At 46.3% G+C, this 20,750-nt stretch overlaps 1 protein-coding gene across 3 annotated transcripts in view; it reads left to right on the forward strand.

The window, feature by feature from the left end:
- Nucleotides 1-1,113: 1,113 nt before the first annotated feature.
- Nucleotides 1,114-20,750, forward strand: part of BCL2L14 (BCL2 like 14) — a 45,130-nt gene continuing 25,493 nt past the window's right edge. Inside the window, exons 1-2 of one of the 3 annotated variants that reach the window (XM_025402145.1) lie at nt 1,114-1,196; nt 2,841-2,891. The gene's annotated coding sequence lies outside the window, so the exon portion shown is untranslated. Of the gene's footprint in view, nt 1,197-2,840; nt 2,892-17,005; nt 17,203-17,534; nt 17,723-20,750 lie in introns of those variants that run through there. The other 2 variants (XM_025402143.1, XM_025402144.1) reach the window with 2 other exon arrangements.

Below are 20,750 nucleotides of genomic sequence, written 5' to 3' on the forward strand. Positions count from 1 at the left end.
ATTAAGAAAATCATGAGGAAGAAAAATATTTCCTCTTCGTCGCGCGCAAGCAGAGCTCCATGAAGGTTTTCCTCTTTCTTGTCTGCACACTGAGTAGGCTGCGGAGGAGGAAGGGGAGGGGTTGCTCTTGCTGTCTCTGGGTGGCAGAGGCAGAAGAGGCAGAGGAAGTGGAAGGGAAGGCAGGAGAGGCAGGCACACTCAGTGTGGATTTTATTGGGAAAAACCTGTGTATAAGTGAACCTGTGCAGTTCAAATTCGTCTTGTTCAACGGTCGACTCTCTATAATGTCTACAAATGTCCTACCCTGAGCCAGGCTGCCTCTGCCCCCATCTTTATTCCATCTTCTGCGCCATCTCTGACTCTCTGCTCACCTTTTCAATTTTCTAGACTCCTTATTCGTTTCCTAGCACCCACCCAGACTTTATGTTATGAGAATCCCTGTCGAAAGCCACCGAGAGCGGTCTCTTAGCCTCCATACCTTTATTAGTAAAATATGGAGATCAGCCGTGCCCAGCTCACAGAGTTCATGTGAGGATGAAGCGACATGACTGATAATGAGTTTGCACTGCCCGGTGCGCAGCGATTCCTCAATACATTGCAGGGGGTATTTTTTCTTTTCTTTTAATAGGGGGTAGGGGGCTGCCCAGTCTCATTGCAGGCAGTTAAAGGAATCCCAGTGCCAGGTGCGGTGGCTCACGCCTGTAATCCCAACACTCTGGGAGGCCAAGGCAGGTGGACCATGAGGTCAGGAGTTTGAGACCAACCTGGCAACATGGTGAAAACCCGTCTCTACTAAAAATACAAAAATGAGCCGAACCTAGTGGCGAGCGCCTGCAGCCCCAGCTACTCAGGAGGCTGAAGCAGGAGAATTGCTTGAACTCAGGAGGCAGAGGTTGCAGTGAGCTGAGGTCGCACCACTGCACTCCAACAACCTGGGCGATAGAGCGATACTCCATCTAAAAAAAAAAAAAAAAAAAAAAAAAAAGGAGTCCCAGCAATCCAAGGCGGAACTCTGAAAATAGTTTCCCGTAGAAACACCGTTCTACACTGCAGTTGTATTCTATCCCACTATTACTACTCCCAAAGATTCTAAGGTTCCAGTGCTTTCACTTCATCCTAGAGGCTAAATGGGCTCCCCTGGACTCGCCTGGCAGAACTAACCACCTACAAGAATGTTATATACGCAAGGGGAAAATGTGAGTGCTACATAAGTTCCTTCTAAACATGCTTTTGAAATAGAGTCCACTCTTAAGTTTGATATGTCCTAAAATTTAATGTGTGAAGGAAGATGCTTGGGAGACAATCCATTTATCAGGTTGATATATGGCAGATATGCTACTGACCTCCCTGAGCAAGAACCTTAGGAATGAGGCCAGGTGTCAGAAACACTCAGGGCCAAGGGTGGGGGAGCAAAACTGTGTTGTAAAGAGACCTAGATGGACTTGGGAGGAGGTAGGGTTCAATAGGAGGTCATGACCAACGCCCTGGCATGCAAAGGCTGGACAGGAGTCTTGAAAGAGCCTCAAAAATATGGAAAACCAGATCCTAAGAGCAAAATGCCAAGGGGGACCTTCTCATTAGTGAGGAGTCTGCAAAAACAGAAAGGTTTTAGCCAGAAGCTTGTAGGAGTAGATCTGGGACCCAAATTGAAAAGGAATCGTGAGACCCATAATTTGAGAAGGAAATAGAATAGGCAGAACTATAAAAACTATAGCTTCGAGTCTAAGAGCCTATTTACAGGGGTGTCCAATCTTCTGGCTTCCCTGGGCCACATTGGAAGAAAAATTGTCTTGGGCCACGCATAAAACACACTAACACTAATAATAGCTGATGAGCTAAAAAGAAAAGAAAAGAAAAGGAAAAAAGGAAAAAAGAAAAAAAGAATGGCTGTGCATAAATCTCATAATGTTGTAAAATGTTTATGAATTTGTGTTGGGCCACATTCAAAGCCATCCTGGGCCTCATGCAGCCTGTGGAAGCTTGCATAAGAGATGGATTTAGGACGTTTTGGGGGAAGTGCTTGATAAGGATTGAATAGCACCATAAACTGAAGCTAAACTGAAAGGTTTTAGAATTTAACTTGAGACACATCAAATGCTTTTAGATGAAACTCAGGACTTTTCACTATAGTAAAGTGCAGCATGAAATTGACCTCGTAGGGCCACCAGACAGCAGTGAGCAGGGTGTATAAGAGTGAGGGAGGGGTTAAGAAATGGAGATGGTGGGTAAAGGAGCTGGCCTTTGCGAGTACAGCTTCTTGCAGGCTAGACTAGCAGGAGCCAAGAATGAACCTAAGCCAGACTCAGGTCTACTGGGCAGTGCTGGGCCTGTCTCAACCCTGTTATCGTATTAGGTACCCCATGCATCTGCTGTAGTCTGTAGCTACATGTGAACCTAAAACATCACCAAGGTTTCTATTAATGTTGAAACTCAGCTAATAAACAGGGAATCCCCAGGGTTCCCCTCTACCCCATTCCTGACAGTGGCCATCCTGCCTCTGCTTGAATACCCTCAACTCACCTCTCATGAGGCACCCATCTCCTCGTTAAATGGTTGTCACTGGGAAGAATCCGCCCCACACAGCCAGATCAAATTTACCCCCTGGTGACTTTCAGCCGCTGGTCCCCATTCTGCTCTCTGGCACTAGGTAGCTGAATTGAATCCTTCCATGAGAGTCAATTCCATTCCTCCTAAATCTTCTCTCTTCTAAGATAAATAGTCCACATGACACAATCTTAATACCCAATTCAATGAGCGTTTCATGATGGTCTAATACATGCAAAGCACCATGCTTGTGCCAAGTGGGACTCTAAAGTGAATATTATCTCCTTGCTCTTTAGGCAAGCAGGGTGAAGACAGAGGCATAGATGATGGACACTAAAACAAAGACTGTAAGTACTGTAATAGCTACGCACAACTTACGATGGTATAGGCATGGGGAAAGGGTAGCCCAGCTCACCTTGGAGGAGCTGGAAAGGCTCTAAGAAGGAGTGGAATTGAGTTGGAGTTGGAAAGACTTCAGCAATCAGATGTGAGGAGGAGGTGGGTGGTGAGTGGAAGGAAAACAGGACAGGGCTCAGGACCTTGTTTTCTTTTTCTTTTTTGAGGTTTTTTCTCTTTTTCCTTTGTTTTTCATTTTACTTTTATTTTTCATTAACAAGTAGTCATAATATATGTTTATGGAGTACAATTTGATGTTTTGATATAGGTTTACAATGTGGAATGATTAAATCAGGCTAATTAGCAAACCCATCACCTCACAAACTTACTATTTTTTGCAGTAGAAACATTTAAAATCTACTTTTAGCAATTTTGAAATGTAGAATACATTCTTACTTACTATCGTTACCATGCTGTGCAGTTGATCAGTAAAGCTTATTCCTCTTGTCTAACTGAAACTGTGTAGCCTTTGACCAACCTCTCTGCTTTTCCCAACAATCCCTCCACCCCCAGTCCCTGGTAACCACTCTCTACTTCTATGAGATCAACTTTCTCAGATTCCACCCATGAATGAGATCATGCAATACTTGTCTTTCTGTGCCTGGCTTATTTCACTTAGCATAATGTCCTCCAGATTCATCCATCTTGTCCCAAATCACAGATTTCACCCCTGTTTAGGGCTGCATAGTATTCTATTGTGTATATATACCACATTTGCTTTATTCATTCATCTGTTGATGGACACCTAGATTGATTCCATATCTTGCCTATTGTAAATCATGTTGCAATGAACATGGGGGTTCAGCTGTCTCTTCAACATACTGATTTTAACGCCTTTGGATAAATACCCAGAAGTGGGATTGCAGGATCAGGACCTTGGTTTCTTAGCTTCTATTCGACCTTGACCATATCTAAAATGAGGGCCCTGAATGAGATGATTTCTAAAATTTAGTGATAGAGACCAAAAGGAGTATATGTCTGAGCACTCCAACTTACACCAAAGCCTAAAAGTGAGAAGCCTGCCCATATCAAGGGAGTGTGTTTGGGGCAAGGGTAGTAGAAGAGCAAGAGGGTTCATGAATTCAGTATTCTTGTCTCACTGATGCAGCACCTATCACCATTCTGATCAGGTCCCTCGGGGACATGGACAATGTCCTTAGAATGACGATGATGATGGTACCACCAGCACTACCACCACCACTTCTCTAGCATGTCAGTGAGTCAAACACCTTTGGAAACACCTTACATGTTTCCAGACACTTTACATTTACATCCCACTGAATCCTCATAGCAGCCCTGTGAGATGGATGCAATTTTTATTATTCTCATTTTACAAATTAGAAAGCAGAGGCACAGAAAGGTTAAATAACTTGCCCAAGTTCTTAGCGCTAATCTAAGAGCAGAGCTGGGATTTGAAGGCAAGCAGTCTCATTGCCTGCTTTTCTTCCTCAAAAAACACAAGGGCCAGGCTGAACACAGCTCAGGGGACACAGTCTACACCAGGACAAGGTTACGATGGCACTATAACTTTTTCTTCTTTTTCTTTTTCTTTTTTTGAGACGAAGTTTCACTCTTGTTGCCCAGGCTGGAGTGCAGTGGTGCAATCTCGGCTCGCCACAACCTCCACCTCCTGGGTTCAAGCAATTCTCCTGCCTCAGCCTCCCTAGTAGCTGGGATTACAGGCATGTGCCACCACACCCGACTAATTTTGTATTTTCAGTAGAGATGGGGTTTCTGCATGTTGGTTAGGCTGGTCTCGAAACTTCAACCTCAGATGATCCACCCGCCTTGGCCTCCCAAAGTGCTGGGATTACAGGCGTGAGCCACCACGCCCGGCCAGCACTATAACTTATTCTGCATTCTCATTAACGCAACCTCAGACAACATTGGCTTCCTTGGAACCGCATACTGATGATTAAAGTGGAGCTGACAATCACCTAAAAATCTCTAAATGCGTTTGACATGAGCCACTCTTAAGCCAGGTCTCTCCCATTCTGTTCACGTGCAGCTGATCAGTTCAACCTAAATGTTGGGTTTTACATTGAACCCTATAAAATTCTAGGTTTTAGCTCATAGTTTCACCCTACAATAATTTTAAAACATATGTTACCTAATGTCACCTCTCCTAGCTTAGTAATAACATAAACAAAAACAGTTGACAGTTATGGGGGCCCTGACTTTGTGCCAGACACCCTGCTATGTGTGTGTTTGTTTGTTTGTTTAATATAATACCTTATATAATCATTTAGTCTTTATACAAAGTTAAATATTATTCTCACTTAATAGGATAGGAAACCAAGTCTAGTGAAGTTAAGAAGCTTGCTCAAAATCCAATTAGGGGCTGGGTGCGGTAGCTCATGCCTGTAATCCCAGCACTTTGGAAAGCCAAGATGGGTGGATCACCTGAAATCAGGAGTTCGAGACCAGCCTGGCCAACATGGAGAAACCCCATATATACTAAAAATACAAAAAATTAGCCAGGCATGGTGGCACATGCCTGTAATCCCAGCTACTTGGGAGGCTGAGGCAGGAGAATTGCTTGGACCCAGGAGGTGGAGGTTGCAGTGAGCCGAGATCGTGCCACTGCACTCCAGCTTGGGTGACAGAGTGAGACTCCATCTCAAAAAAAAAAAGAAAAAAAAATCCAATTAGGAAGGGATTGACGCAAGACTCATACCTAGGATTATCTGACTCCAGGGCCTGACCGTTTATCTATATTCTCTCCAGCGTCCTCACATCTTCTACACATTCGTTATAATCTAAGTCAATCATGAAAAATGAAGAAACGGGCTGGGCACGGTGGCTCACGCCTGTAATCCCAGCACTTTGGGAGGCCGAGGTGGGGGATCTCGAGGTCAGGAGATCGAGACCAGCCTGGCCAACGTGGTGAAACCCCGTCTCTAATAAAAATACAAAATTAGCCAGGCGTGGTGGCACACACCTGTAGTCCCAGCTACTCGGGAGGCTGAGTCAGGAGAATCGCTTGAACCCAGGAGGTAGATATTGTAGTAACCCGACATTGTGCCACTGCACTCCAGCCTGGGCGACAGAGCAAGACTCCATCTCAAAAAAAGAAAAATGATGAAACAGAATCAGGGAGAGAATTCAGAGGAAAATGACATCCCTCCAGGTGTGTATGAACTGATTACTCATAGAGTCATAAACAGTTAGAGATTGAGGCATTTTTCACAAAATATTGAGGGCTGGAGAGGTTGAACAATTTGCTCCCACTCACACATCTAGGAAAGAGAGGAGATGAAAAAGTAAACAATCCAGAAAGGCCACGGCCTTCATTCCATCAATGCACAATTCAAGTACATATACGTGGGAAACCATCTGAAAAGTTTTGTAATTACAGTTTCATCTCGCCAGCAATTCACCTCGTTCACATGCATCTCAGGAGGTCTTTGTGAGAAGCCTTGCTAGAGTGAACGTGCACTTCATCAAAGACACCCCTGATCCGTGGGAGATGGGATTCCTTTGCGCTGACCTACTCTCCAGGAACACAAGAAACTCACCATTCTAACGGTTCATAAGTCATCCATTTAATAACTCAGTTTCAGATTTTGCAAGAATTAACATCAGTGCAGGGTTTTTGAGACCCGCCAACTTGCTGAAACAGTGCAAGCCACCTGCAGTCCTCGGATACCACTCAGTGATGGCCCTAGGTCTCCCTACTCTGGGCCAGAGATTCACTTACAGGTGCGAAACCCACCCGTGCCCTCTTCTCACAGGCAGAAAGCTTCAACTTCTCTCAGTCATTTCCAACTGACACTGTTTTCCTTGGTAGAGAAGACAGAAGTCAAATGGACTCAGAGCGGTTCTGCCTTGTCTCTGCCTTCTGTTGTTGAGAATAAACAGAAAAATCCCTTCTTCTGTCATTAACATTTTCAAGAAGCTCCGTTCAGTCCAGTGCTCTTATTCCAGGCCTATCACACGCTTTCATATTTGTGTTTTCATAGCCACTGACAAAGACTGTGTCCCTGACCAAACTTTAGTCAGGCTCCTCTGAGCCCGGTTAGGCCCCATCCTTGGGCATGCCCCCACCCCCAATATCTGATCACCCTCAAATCGGATCAAATTCCTCATCCCTCATCATCCCCCAGGCAATGTCTGATCACCCTGCCTGGTCATCAGCAAGAATCGCACCAGGTCAGCTTAGCCAGAATCCCCTGACTCCCAGTGTTTCTCCTTAGTAATTTTCCACCCACTGACCCCACCTTACTCCTTGGCTACGAATCGCCACTTACTGTGCTGCATTCAGAGTTGAGCCCAGCTTCTCTCCCTGACTGCAAGACCCTGCTGCCGATGTCCCTACACTAATCCCGGATAAAATCTACCTTACCATTTTAACAAGCATCAACAGGAAATTTTTCCTTAACATCTCCTGTGGGCACTATTTGTATACATTTAAAGTGAGAGCTTATCCAAGAGCTTCCTTTTTAGCCTTGCAATCAAGCATCCTTTTTGCTTCTTTCTCCAGATCACTCCCTAAACCCCTCATCTATAGTAAGAAGCAGAAGCAGAATTTGACTCCAAGACTGTGCCTGAGCCCTAAATCCTATGCTCTATTGTTACCTGTATTATCTGTAAATAACTGAGCCATTGATTAAAACACAGTCAATAGACTAGGCACGGTGGCTCACGGCTCTTGTAATCCCAGCACTTTGGGAGGCCGAGGTGGGTGGATCACCTGAGGTCAGGAGTTCAAGACCAGCCTGACCAACATGGTGAAACCCCGTTCCTACTAAAAATATAAAAGTTAGCTGGGCATGATGGTAGGCGCCTATAATCTCAGCTACTCAGGAGGCTGACGCAGGAGAATCGCTTGAACCTGTAAGGCCTCAGAGGTTGCAGTGAGCCGAGATTTCGCCACTGCACTCCAGCCTGGGCGACAAGAGTGAAGCTCCATCTCAAAACAAAAACAAAACACAGTCAATGAGAGAACCTTGAGATCTCTATCTAGATGCATCTCAAATCAATTAAGCATGCAATCAAAGAGGCTGAAGGGGACCTGAGGCCCAGATAATTTAAGTGATTTAACCAATGTTAAAGATTATTTTTTAAGGAGAAAATCATGACTCTCACATGACATAAAAGAACATGTGGCAAATATTTTATTTAACTCATTTAACTTGAGCCAGCAAAATATTAAAACCACCTCAAAGGAGAAAACTCCAACTACCACACATTTATAGTCAGATAAGAAATACTGAAATAAAACCGGGCGCAGTGGCTCACGCCTGTAATCCCAGCACTTTGGGAGGCCGAGGTGGGCGGATCACGAGGTCAGGAGATTGAGACCACGGTGAAACCCCACCTCTACTAAAAATACAAAAAATTAGCTGGGCATGGTGGCGGGCGCCTGTAGTCCCAGCTACTCAGGAGGCTGAGGCAGGAGAATGGCGTGAACCCAGGAGGCGGAGCTTGCAGTGAGCAGAGATTGCACCACTGCACTCCAGCCTGGGCGACAGAGCGAGACTCCATCTCAAAAAAAAAAAAAAGAAATACCAAACTACATTTACAAGCAGGCAAAACTGGAAAAACTGGTTAATATCTACAGGACAATAAACAATGGCATTCCACGGGAGACTATTTGCGTTTTAATATGCAAGGAATTATTTGCATTACTATCAGTTTTCTATATGTTAACTTGTTTCTAAGGAGTTGTAAAATAGCCTAATGAAAAGCAAATAAATAGGCATATCTCTATAAAATCAGATAATCCCCAAAGGCGCTAACATTGCATTGAAAGGATATCTAGTAATCTCTTTGCCCGTTGCAAATCTTTCCATTTTTCCCTACACCAAAGTCAAAAAGCAGTAATAGCAAGTCCAGAAAAGAGGTGACAAACATCAACAAACCAGGGTGCATCTGAATCATGTGAAGAAGATGGTCAGGTTTAGTGGTTAGCATCATGGGCTTTAAAGATAGACTGCCTGGGCTCCCTCAAATTCCAGCTTTGCCTCATGTGTGACCCTGGGCAATTTTACTTAACACTTTTTTTTGTTTTTCTTTTCTTTTTTTTTTGAGATGGAGTCTCTCTGTGTCACCCAGGCTGGAGTACAGTGGCTCCATCTTGGCTCACTGCAACCTCCCCATCCTGGGTTCAAGCAATTCTCCTGCCTCAGCCTCCCTGAGTAGCTGGGACTACAGGCGCATGCCAACCACACCCAGCTTTTTTTTTTTTTTTTTTTTTTTTTTGTATTTTTAGTAGCAATGAGGTTTCACCACATTAACCAGGCTGTTCTCGAACTCTTGACCTCAGGTGATCTGCCCGCCTCGGCCTCCCAAAGTGCTGGGCTTACAAGTGTGAGTCACCATGCCCGGACTCTTTTTTTTTTTTTTCTTCAGACAGAGTCTCTGTTGCCCAGGCTGGAGTGCAGTGGCATGATGCCAGCTCACTGCAACCTCCGCCTCCTGGGTTCAAGCGATTCTCCTGCCTCAGCCTCCTGAGTAGCTGGGGTTACAGCCATGTGCCACCACGCTTGGCTAATTTTTGTATTTTTAGTAGAGACAGGGTTTTACCATGTTGGCCAGGTTGTTCTCTAATTCCTGACCTCAAGTGGTCCACCTGCCTCAGTCTCCCAAAGTGCTGGGATTACAGGCATGAGCCACCATGTGTGACATTTTTTTCTTTCTTTTTTTTTTTTTGAGACAGTTCTGTCACCCAGGCTGGAGTGCAGTGGTTTGATCACTGCAGCCTTGAACTCCTGGGCTCAAGTGATCCTCCCACCTCAGCCTTCAGAGTAGCTGGGACTACAGGCATGTAGTACCATGCCTGGCTAATTTTTTTTTATTATTTTTTTTTATTTTTTTGTGGAGATGGGACCTCACTATGTTACCCAGGCTAGTCTCAAACACCTGGACTCATGCAATCTGCTTCCCAAAAGCACTGAGATTACAGGTGTGAGCCAGCATATCCCACCTGCTTAACTCTTTTGTATCTCCGTTTCTTCATCTGTAAAATGGGCATAACCGTAGTGCCTACTGCACAGCTGAGTTAATAATTGCCATGGACTCAGTAAAATAAGAACTCTTATTGTGAGGCCTCTTTGGAGCCATGGCCATGAAAGCATGCCTATCTTTTCTCTAAAAATTTTGCCCAACTAGGCTCAGAATTCTCTCTCAACCATCTCCAGTTTTACAGTAAGATGAACGTTCTTTCTCCAAGGTTCCCATTGCTTCTATGAGACCAACCAGTGCCTCTTTGTCAGCCAAATGCAAGGATAGAACAATGTTTATCACAGTGGCTTCCTTTGACTTGAGAGATGATATTAGCATCAAGTGCGAAATGACCTTTGTTTATCAGGAGTCTTCCATGGAAGTCACGGAAGTCAGATCTCCTATCACAATTACATCCTGCCTTGGTGCCCCTGCGATCTCTGGACCGAGAACATCTTCCATCTCGTCTCTGGCCAGGCGAGTTATCGCAACACAGCACTATCACTTCAGTCCTTCTGTTATTTTGTCTTCACTCAAACCACAAATTAGAGGATCTTCTTACAGGTATGGGGAGAAGAAAATTTATTTTTCCTCTACCCTCCTAGGTTTTTTGGCTGGGGCCCTGCAAATTAGACTGACAAAAGAGATTAACAAAAGAAAAACAAACAGAAGTTTATTATTAACACTTGCATACATACAGCATTGCTCAACGATGAGTAACTTAAAGGAGTGATCAGAACTTGGGCTTATAGAGCACCTTTTAAAAAAACATCAATTTGTAAAGAAGTGACAAGACAAGCCGGGCGCGGTGGCTCATGCTTGTAATCCCAGCACTTTGGGAGGCCGAGGCAGGCGGATCGCTTGAAGTCAGGAGTTCGAGACCAGCCTGGCCAACATGGAGAAACCCTGTCTCTACAAAAATACAAAAATTAGCTGGGCGTGGTGGTGGGCACCTGTAATCTAAGCTACTCTGAAGGCTGAGGCAGGAGAATCACTTGAACCTGGGAGGCGGAGGTTGCAGTGAGCCGAGATTGCACCACTGCACTCCAGGCTGGGCAACAAAGTGAGACTCCATCTCAAACAAACAAACAAAAAAAGAAGTGACAAGACAAAGGGAAAGAACTTTAGGCTTCTGGAGGTGACAAACTGTGGGAAGGTAAGTAGATGGGGAAAGTGATGGAAGATAAAGATCGCCGTAGTGAGGCTGGTTATGTAGGTTCCTCCAGTGCCATCTCTGGGCTGCTTAGGAGTCCAGAGTTGTCGCCAGTGATTGAGAATCTTCCTGTCCTCCCTGCTAGGGAGACGTGGGGAGCAGAGAGTTTCTCTTTCTTTCTTTCTTTCTTTTTTTTTTTTTTTTTTTGAGGCGAAGTCTTACTCTGTTGCCCAGGCTGGAGTGCAGTGGCACAATCTTGGCTCACTGCAACCTCTGCCACCCAGATTCAAGCGATTCTCCTGCCCCAGCCTCTCAAGTAGTTGAGAATACAGGCACCTGCCACTGTGCCCAGCTAATTTTTGTATTTTTAGTAGAGATGGGGTTTCACCATGTTGGCCAGGCTGGTCTTGAACTCCTGACCTCAGATGATCCACCCACCTCGGCCTCCCAAAGTGCTGGGATTACAGGCGTGAGCCACCGCGCCTGGCCGAGAGCTTTTCTTGTGTCTGCTTCATCTTCATTGCCTTCAGCTCAAAATGATCTTAAGGTTAAAGTGGTGTACTTTTCGGGGGGTGACATCTTGACCCCTTCACAGATGTGCTTAATGAATGGTGCGTCTCTGCTCCTTTTCCCAAATCTTTCATTTCAACCAGTCACAGCCTTTTGTTGCTTCGTTCCATCTCTGATCCTATTTCATTGAGTTTCATCATTGAAATCAAAACAAGGATAAATATCATAGCCCCAAAATAATCTGGTGTCCACTCTAAAATCTGCTCATCTGGACTTTCAAGTCTTATATGGTTACTCGTAATGATGGGTAAAAACCCCACCGTTTTCCTGAGGATGGGCTTTCTATCTATATTATTCAAACTCTTAGGCATTTTAATCTAAGATGTATTTCCAGTGATGATATAAATCAATTCCAGAATCATAGATTAAAGTGAATTGAAAGCATATATAACAGTTTCAAAAATATTCACACCAAATAATTCCACTCTCAGGCATCATTTCTCAGGAAATAATGGAAAATGTGAGCAAAGATGAAAAGCTATACCCTGCAGCATTATTTGTAACAGTAAGCACCTGAAGACAAACAAAGCATTAATATTATTAGTATTATTTTGAGACGGAGTCTTGCTCTGTTGCCCAGGCTGGAGTATAGTGGCACGATCTCGGCTCACTGCAACCTCCACCTCCCAGGTTCACACCATTCTCCTGCCTCAGCCTCCCAGGTAGCTGGGACTACAGGCGCCCACCACCACACCCGGCTAATTTTCTGTATTTTTAGTAGAGACAGGGTTTCGCTGTGTTAGCTGGGATGGTCTTGATCTCCTGACCTCGTGATCTGCCTGCCTCGGCCTCCCAAAGTGCTGGGATTACAGGCGTGAGCCACCACGCCCGGCGACAAACAAAACGTTTAAAAATAGTTGCCTGGCTGAATTATTTTCTTTTATTTGATTTTGATTTTTACGTTTTAGAGACTGAGTCTCCCTCTGTCACCCAGGCTGGAGTGCAGTGGCACGATCTCAGCTCACTGCAACCTCCGCCTCCCGGGTTCAGGAGATTCTCCACTGGCTGAATATTTTTAATGCTATCATTCACTGGAATGATGCAGCCACTAAAGATTTCTATTTACAAAATAAGTTTATTAGAAGTTATGACGGCTGGGCGTGGTGGCTCACACCTGTAATCCCAGCACCTTTGGGAGACTGAGGCAGACGAATATCTTGAGCTCAGGAGTTGGAGACCAGTCTGGCCAAAATAGTGAAACCCTGTCTTTATTAAGAATCCAAAAATAAGCTGGCCGTGGTGGCACATGCCTGTAATTCCAGCTACTGTGGAGGCTAAGGTGGGAGAATAGCTTGGACCTGGGAGGCAGAGGTTGCAGTGAGCCGACATTGTGCCACTGCACTCCAGCCTGGGCAACAGAGCGAGACTCTGTCTGAAGGAAAAAGGAGAATCATCCTGTCTTTCCTCATAGAGAGGGGGAGGGCAGAGAGTTTGTCCTGTGTCTGCTTTTTCTCAAAGAAAAGAAGAGACATCCGCCAAATTTTTAGCAGCATTTCGCGCTGAATGACTGCATTAGGGCAATCCTTATTATGTACGCTGTTTTACAAGTTTTCTTTTTTTTTTTTTTTTTTTTTGAGACGGAGTCTCACTGTGTCTCCCAGGCTGGAGTGCAGTGGCGTGATCTCGGCTCACTGCAAGCTCCGCCTCCCGGGTTCACGCCATTCTCCCGCCTCAGCCTCCCAAGTAGCTGGGACTACAGGCGCCCGCCACCGTGCCCGGCTAATTTTTTGTATTTTTAGTAGAGACGGGGTTTCACCATGTTAGCCAGGATAGTCTCGATCTCCTGACCTCGTGATCCACCCGCCTCGGCCTCCCAAAGTGCTGGGATTACAGTACAAGTTTTCTACAACAGCACGTCTGTGTTTAGGATCGGGAGAAAAGAGGTTTTTGTTTTTGCTGTTTAATACCTAACATGTGTTGTGACGTGTCCGTGGTCAGCTTGTCAGGCGTGGAGATAACATAGTTGAATGAGATGCGGACAGTTGCTCTCCTCAGCTTCCATAGGGGTTTGTCCCTTCCCTGTGTTAATAGTTGCCTTGCCAAAACCTTTCAGGACTTTTTTTTTTTTTTTTTTTTTTTTTTGTTTGAGACAGGGTCTGGCTCTGTCACCCAGGCTGAGCGCAGTGGTGTGATCATGGCTCATTGCAGCCTCAACCCCCTGGCCCCCTGCCGGGCTCAAGAAATCCTCCCACCTCAGTCTCCTGAGTAGCTGAGACTCCAGGTGTGCTCCATCACGCCCAGCTAACTTTTTATTTTTTTGTAGTGATGGGGTCTCGCCGTGTTACCCAGGCTGGTTTCAAACTCTGAGACACAGTCCGTCCTCCTGCCTCAGCTTCCCAAAGTGCTGGGATTGCAGGTATGAGCCACTGTGCGTGATCAAGACGCTTCAGGATTCTCAATGGTTTCTGCAACCAACATTGTTTAGTTATGTAACTCAGAACTCCAGTAGTCCATACTTTGTGATGTGATTTTATTATTGCTTATATGCATTTGTGGGTTTATTGTTTGTTTGTTTTGTTTGTTTGTTGTTTGTTTTGAGACAGGGTTTTTCTTCTTGTTTTGAGACAGGGTCTTACTCTGTCACCCAGGCTAAACTACAATAGCATGATCCTAGCTTACTGCCTCCTTGAACTCCTGGGCTCAAGCAATCTTCCTGCCTCAGACCACCAAGTAGCTAGGACTACAGGCATGTGCCACCGTGCTACGTTGTCTAGCTGGTCTTGAATACCTGGTCTGCAGTGATCCTCCCACCTCAGCCCCCTGAGTAGCTAGCACTACATGTGTGAGTCATGCCTGGCTAATTAAAAAATAATAATAATAACAAGAGATGGGGTCTCACTATCACAGGGTGAATCCCAAAACTGGGGTTCAGCCTAGGAGGCCACATGGGTTCTTGGCTTCCCACAGGAATTCAAGAGTGAGCCAACAAAGCAAAATGAAAGCAAGTGTATTAAGCAAGTTAAGGAATAAAAGGGGGGTGCCGGACACAGTGGCTCATGCCTGTAATCCCAGCACTTTGGGAGGCTGAGGCGGGCGGATCACCAGAGGTCGGGAGTTCCAGAACAGCCTGACCAACATGGAGAAACCCCGTCTCTCCTAAAAATACAAAATCAGCCAGCATGGTGGCGCATGCCTGTAATCCAAGCTACTCAGGAGGCTGAGGCAGGAGAATTGCTTGAACCTGGGGAGGACGTTGCGGTGAGCCACGATTGCGCCATTGCACTCCAGCCTGGGCAACAAGAGCGAAACTCCATCTCAAAAAGACAAAAAAAAAAAAAAAAAAAAAAAAAGGGAGGGGTGCTACTCCATAGGCAGAGCAGTGGCATGGGCTGCTTGATTGAGTGTACGGGTATTTCTTGATCATATGCTAAACCAAAAGTGAATTCTTTTTTTTTTTTTTTTTTGAGACGGGGTCTCTCTCTGTCCCCCGGGCGGGGGTGCAGGGGCCGGATCTCAGCTCACTGCAAGCTCCGCCTCCCGGGTTTACGCCATTCTCCTGCCTCAGCCTCCCGAGTAGCTGGGACTACAGGCGCCCGCCACCTCGCCCGGCTAGTTTTTTGTATTTTTAGTAGAGACAGGGTTTCACCATGTTAGCCAGGATGGTCTCGATCTCCTGACCTTGTGATCCGCCCGTCTCGGCCTCCCAAAGTGCTGGGATTACAGGCTTGAGCCACCGCGCCCGGCCCAAAAGTGAATTCTTTGTGAATTTTCTGGGAAAATGGTGGCGAGTTCCCAGAACTGAGGGTTTCTCCCATTTCAGACAATATAGGGTAGCTTGCAGACATTGCCATAACATTTGTAAACTGCCGTGGGGCTGTAGGAGTGAGTGTCTTCTAGCACACCAGTGTAATGCTGTGTAATCATTGCCGTACAATGAGCAGTGGGGATGACCGGAGGTTGCTTTCATCGCATCTTGGTTCTGGTAGGTTTGGGCTGCTGCTTTACTGCATGTCATTTTATCAGTGGGGTCTTTGTGACCTGTACCTTGCAAACCAGTCCTGAAGAACTCCTGTCTCATCACTATGTTGCCCAGGCTGGTCTCAAACTCCTGGCTTCAAGTGATCCTCTCACCTCAGCCTCCCAAAATGCTGAGCTTACAGGCTTGAGACACTGAGCCAGGCCCTGTTTATTCTTGAATTGTTTCCAGTGAATATATCTCATCATCCCCCCCTCCCCCACAAAAAAAGATGGCACGTTTTTATAAAAAGATAAAAATCATTCTTAGTATTTCTTTAATACCCTCTACATTGACCACACTGGTGCAAAAAATATTAGTTTGTTAGTGAAAATTCACCTTGAGTTACTAAATCTCTAACTTTCCCATAACTACCATGTTTGTCTCTTGTGGATCTGTTTGCCTAATATTAAAATGACCCATTCTTCCCCACTTTTACGAAAATAGCGTTAATTCCCCTTTCATTATTCATACTTCCTTCATCGTCACAGTTTGACAGCGGTCCAGGGTTTATGATCTCAAGTGTGGCCATACATATCTATTTCACTCAAGACTCTGGATAGAGCATAAAATCAAAAGTAACTGTTTCCCACTTCATATAATAGGGAATTCCATCTCTAAACTTATGACATTTGGCCTTTCAGTGGGTTTTTGTGGTTTTTACGTTGGCTGTGGTTAGATTCCGTTTTGAACACTTTCCCAGTGGTTCCACTTGAATACAATTTTTGAGTCACGTAGGAGAGGTGACATGATATAGTGTAAAGCCAGAAAGAGCACGATTTGGATCTCAGCTCAACTGACAGGGTTCCCTAGCAAGATACTTCACCTCTCTGAGCCTCAGTTTCCTCATCTGTGCAATGGGAATCATAACACCTGCCTCTCAGTGTTGTTAAGATTAAATATGTGGGCCCGGCGCAGTGGCTCAAGCCTGTAATCCCAGCACTTTGGAAGGCCGAGGAGGGCGGACCACCTGAGGCCAGGAGCTCGAGACCAACATGGCGAAACCCGTGTCTCTACTAACAATACAAAAATTAGCCGGGCGTGCTGATGCAAGCCTGTAATCCCAGAAAGTCAGGAGGCTGAGACAGGAGAATCGCTTGAACCCAGGAGGCGGAGGTTGCAGTGAGCCAAGATCGCACCACTGCACTCTAGCCTGGGTAACAGAGTGAAACTCTGTCTCCAAAAAAAAAAAAAGATTAAATATGGGTACAGTACCTGTACCATGGTAAGTGGTCAGTAAACATTTGTTCAACTAACAACAACTGATAAGGACAGTAAAGTATCAGAACACCCACCTAGTTATCCCAAAGGGCAGGAAGAGTGCTAGGTAATGGATACAGAATTCCTTTTAGAGTCAAATTACACGGGCAAAGATCAGCCCCTCCTTCAATTAAAGAGCCAGGGGCAGGGCTTAATAAGGAAGTGGTTCTCCTTCTTTAAGCCTCTTTTCAGCCTGAGTCCTAAACCTGAAGAAGCTACAGCCTGGAGCGCTAAACTTCATGAATCTTTCCAAACGACAAGCCAAGAAGACCTGTTGAAAGTTTCCTCTTGAGTTTCGTGGAGAGAATCTCAGGTCTAGAAATATCCTTACTGCCACCTGACCTGAAGCAGAAGAAATCACTGACAGCTTCCAGACCAGGTAACACCAGGAGGCACCAGTCTTCATTCTCAGCCTTCGCAGGAGGACACAGCCCGGTCTTTAGCTGTTTGCCAAATGAGGCGGTCTAATTTGGGGAGCTCTTTACTGGGTTTATTACAAAGTCCTTATCATGTAAGTCTCCGGACACAAAATGACATTGAGAATCTAGTTTATCGGGGTTTCCAGGAAACAGAAAGAAAGGTTATTGGGTTTCTCTTTCATTTCTCTTTTGCTACAAAGAGTTTGGGATGACATTCAGTTAAGAACACATTACTGCTTGAGCCATGTGACGTTACTCAGTCCTCTCTGCTTATGTATCCGGGGAGGTATGCAATGACATGACAGCCTTTCCATGGCCAGGGACACCATTGCCCAATCTGGAGACCACGGGGATGCGGGGACTGGAGCCAGCGTGGGAATTCCTGGTTTGAGATCAGAGTCCTGAGTACCTTGTGGGAACTTGGGCACTCATCCGCAGGAGGTCTAGACCCCCAGATAATTCCTTGAGTCTAAGGCACAGGTAAATGGAAGACGCTTCTCTCTCCCCTCCGGAAAGCTCCCTCCTCCCTGAGCTCCCTGCCCCGTTCTTTCCACAATCAGAGCCTTGGACCTTCTGTTTGGTGAATATGACCTGGGGCTCTGTCTAGCGTTCAGCTTCTGTGGTGGGAAGTTAAGGCACTTTCTCTCACTCCTCATTTCACCTTTAGTATTAAAGAACAGTCCCAGCCGGGCGCGGTGGCTCACGCCCAGCACTTTGGGAGGCCAAGGCGGGCGGATCACGAGGTCAGGAGATCAAGACCAACCTGGCTAACAAGGTGAAACCCCGTCTCTACTAAAAAATGCAAAAAAACTAGCCGGGCGAGGTGGCGGGCGCCTGTAGTCCCAGCTACTTGGGAGGCAGAGCAGGAGAATGGCATGAACCTGGGAGGCAGAGCTTGCAGTGAGCCGAGATCGCGCCACTGCACTCTGGCCTGGGCGACAAAACGAGACTCCGTATCAAAAAAAAAAAAACAACAACAGTCCAGGCAGAAGGGCACGAAGACCCTGAGAGGTCTGAAGTGAGGGGGAGAGGAGAAGGGCAGAAGGGGAGGCTCCAGACAACAGAACCAAGCTGAGCTTAGGATGTGCTGTGGGAGCCTCCGTGGGGATGAGTGTCAGCGCCCACGAGATCCACTCAGGCCTCAACTGTGTGTCCTGAGCACATGAAGTCAGCTCTTCCGCTGGGACAGCCGCCAAAGGGTTCTCCACACCCCTCACCACTGGGACAGGCAGAGGCACAGCGAAGCAGGTGTCCAGCGTAACTGGGGCACTAGGTGGTGGCCGCCTCTGTGTGCGGAAACACGAGGTGCTTGCTACAGTTTCCTCTGTGTGCTCATCCATCATTAGCTGTCACCCACTGGGAGGGAAGTGAAATCTGACCTCAACAAGTGAGTCCGCAGAGCGAGAACCCTGCGACAGTGCATCTGCCAATACCTGGAATGTAGGTGCTTATTGCAGCGTGGCCTTCCCAGCCGGCCTCTCAGCACATCCGGCCAGGCAGCCAGTGTTCCCAAAGGACACGCTGGTACCAGACGTGGAGGACCCTGGCCACCTCGGGGAGGGAAAGAGGCCAAGAAAAGAACCTGAACCTCTGTAGCCTTGCTTCTGAGAGTGCAGGTTTGTTATAGATAAGGAGCAGGAAGGTAAACAGGGCAGTGAGGCGGGGTTGTGTGCTCTGCGGCCCTGAATTAGAATAAGCCTCACGGGTTTCACTCAGGAACGGAAATCTCCCTCCAGGTTCTGAACCAGCACTCAGGGGCCCTACCCAGGGCTTCTATCACCATAAGCATAAAACTTATGGTTTATATTTCCATAAACCCGAAAGTTGGGCTTCTTGGATAAAGTACAATTTCTGTAGGAACAGCTGAAACCAGAAGGGATCTAACCTTCTGATAATACTCGATCGCTGCTGCTTGAAAGTCAGACTTAGCTGTAAACTGAACAAGTAATTTATAACGAGGATTAGAAGAAACAAAAATTCTATGTTTGTGTAGGTGGGTTTTTTGTTTTTTCTTTATTTTTGTTTTTTGAGAGAGTGTCTCCCTCTGCCACCCAGGCTGGAGTACACCGGGTGTACAGTCCGGGCAGCAGGCACGAAGACCCTGAGAGGTCTGAAGTGAGGGGGAGAGGAGAAGGGCAGAAGGGGAGGCTCCAGACAACAGATCATATGGCACTATCATAGCTCACTGCAGCCTCCGGCTCCCAGGCTCAAGTGATTCTCTGCTCAGCCTCCCAAGTGGCGGGGACTGCAGGTGCACACCACCACGCCCAGCTAATTTTTTTTTCATTTTTTGTAGAGACAGAGCCAAGGCTGGTCTTGAACTCCTGGGCTTAAGCGATCCTGCCCCTGGGCCTCCCAAAGTGCTGGGATTACAGGCGTGAGCCACTGGGTCCGGCATCTGCATTTGTTAAATACATTTAAACCCCCTTAACCCTTTTGTCTCCATTTGTTCTCTTTTGCTCCCTGTTCTCCTGGCTCTTATGGCAGTGGCCCCCGCCCTCCCTGCACTGTAGGGTAAACTCCTTCTGGGGCTGGCTCCTAAGCACTGTTCTTTCTGCCTCTCTCTCATCCTCCTCCATCCTTAGCTTTGCCTGTCGGCCGCGCCAAGTCACAGCCTTTCTAGCCTGTAAGACAACAAAAATCTCACATTTTACGGAATGGAAGGACTAAGTACTCCATCTTGACTTCAGTGGTTTCCCGGATTTCTGATGTTGCTGCTGAAACAGCATTAGCAAACTTGTTTCTTAAAGAAGCCCTCTCTCCAACAACACCCCTCTCACACACACACACATACAGGCGCACACACACACACACACACACACACACAATTTTAAAGCCCTCGTGTTACATTCAAAAGGTCTGGATTGTTTCTAACGTACATGGAGATTTCTTCAGGAGCACAGCGTTACTGGCTTGACAAGGGGGCACAGCCTCCTACCCAAGGACACAGTTCCTGAAGGACCAGGGTGCACATCCTTCCTACAGTACCCTGTGCTGCTCAGTCCAAAAGGAAGCCTTGAATCAAAAGCCTCATGAATCCTCTCCGGAGAAATTCCATATCCGGTCTCTTGCTAGACTCCGCCTTTTCCCCACCAAGTCTGCCGTACCTAATTCTGACCACAGACCCCGCCAGAGCCTCACCCGGCTTGGTGACCCGCTTTGCTGCTTGCACACACCTCAGGTCTCAGTGTATCTCAGCAACAGCTTCCACTCCTAGGAGGAGCCAGAGTTAGCAAGCAAAAATGCAAGACAGCCAGTTACGTTTGAATGTCAGATAAACAACAAATATGAGTGGTTTTTAGCATATAATATTTATTGGGGACATATACTAATATTTATGATATATGAGTCTCATGATATTTGGGACATATACTAAAAAATTATTTGCTCTTTATCTGAACTTCAAATGTGACCGGACGTGTCCTGTATTCTGAATGTGTCTGGCAGTCCTATAATCAATCATCTGGTCAGTCATCGGATATCTGAGCACCTACCATGTGTCAAGCGC

This window comes from Theropithecus gelada, chromosome 11, assembly GCF_003255815.1.
Source record: "Theropithecus gelada isolate Dixy chromosome 11, Tgel_1.0, whole genome shotgun sequence".
Lineage (NCBI taxonomy): Eukaryota > Metazoa > Chordata > Mammalia > Primates > Cercopithecidae > Theropithecus > Theropithecus gelada.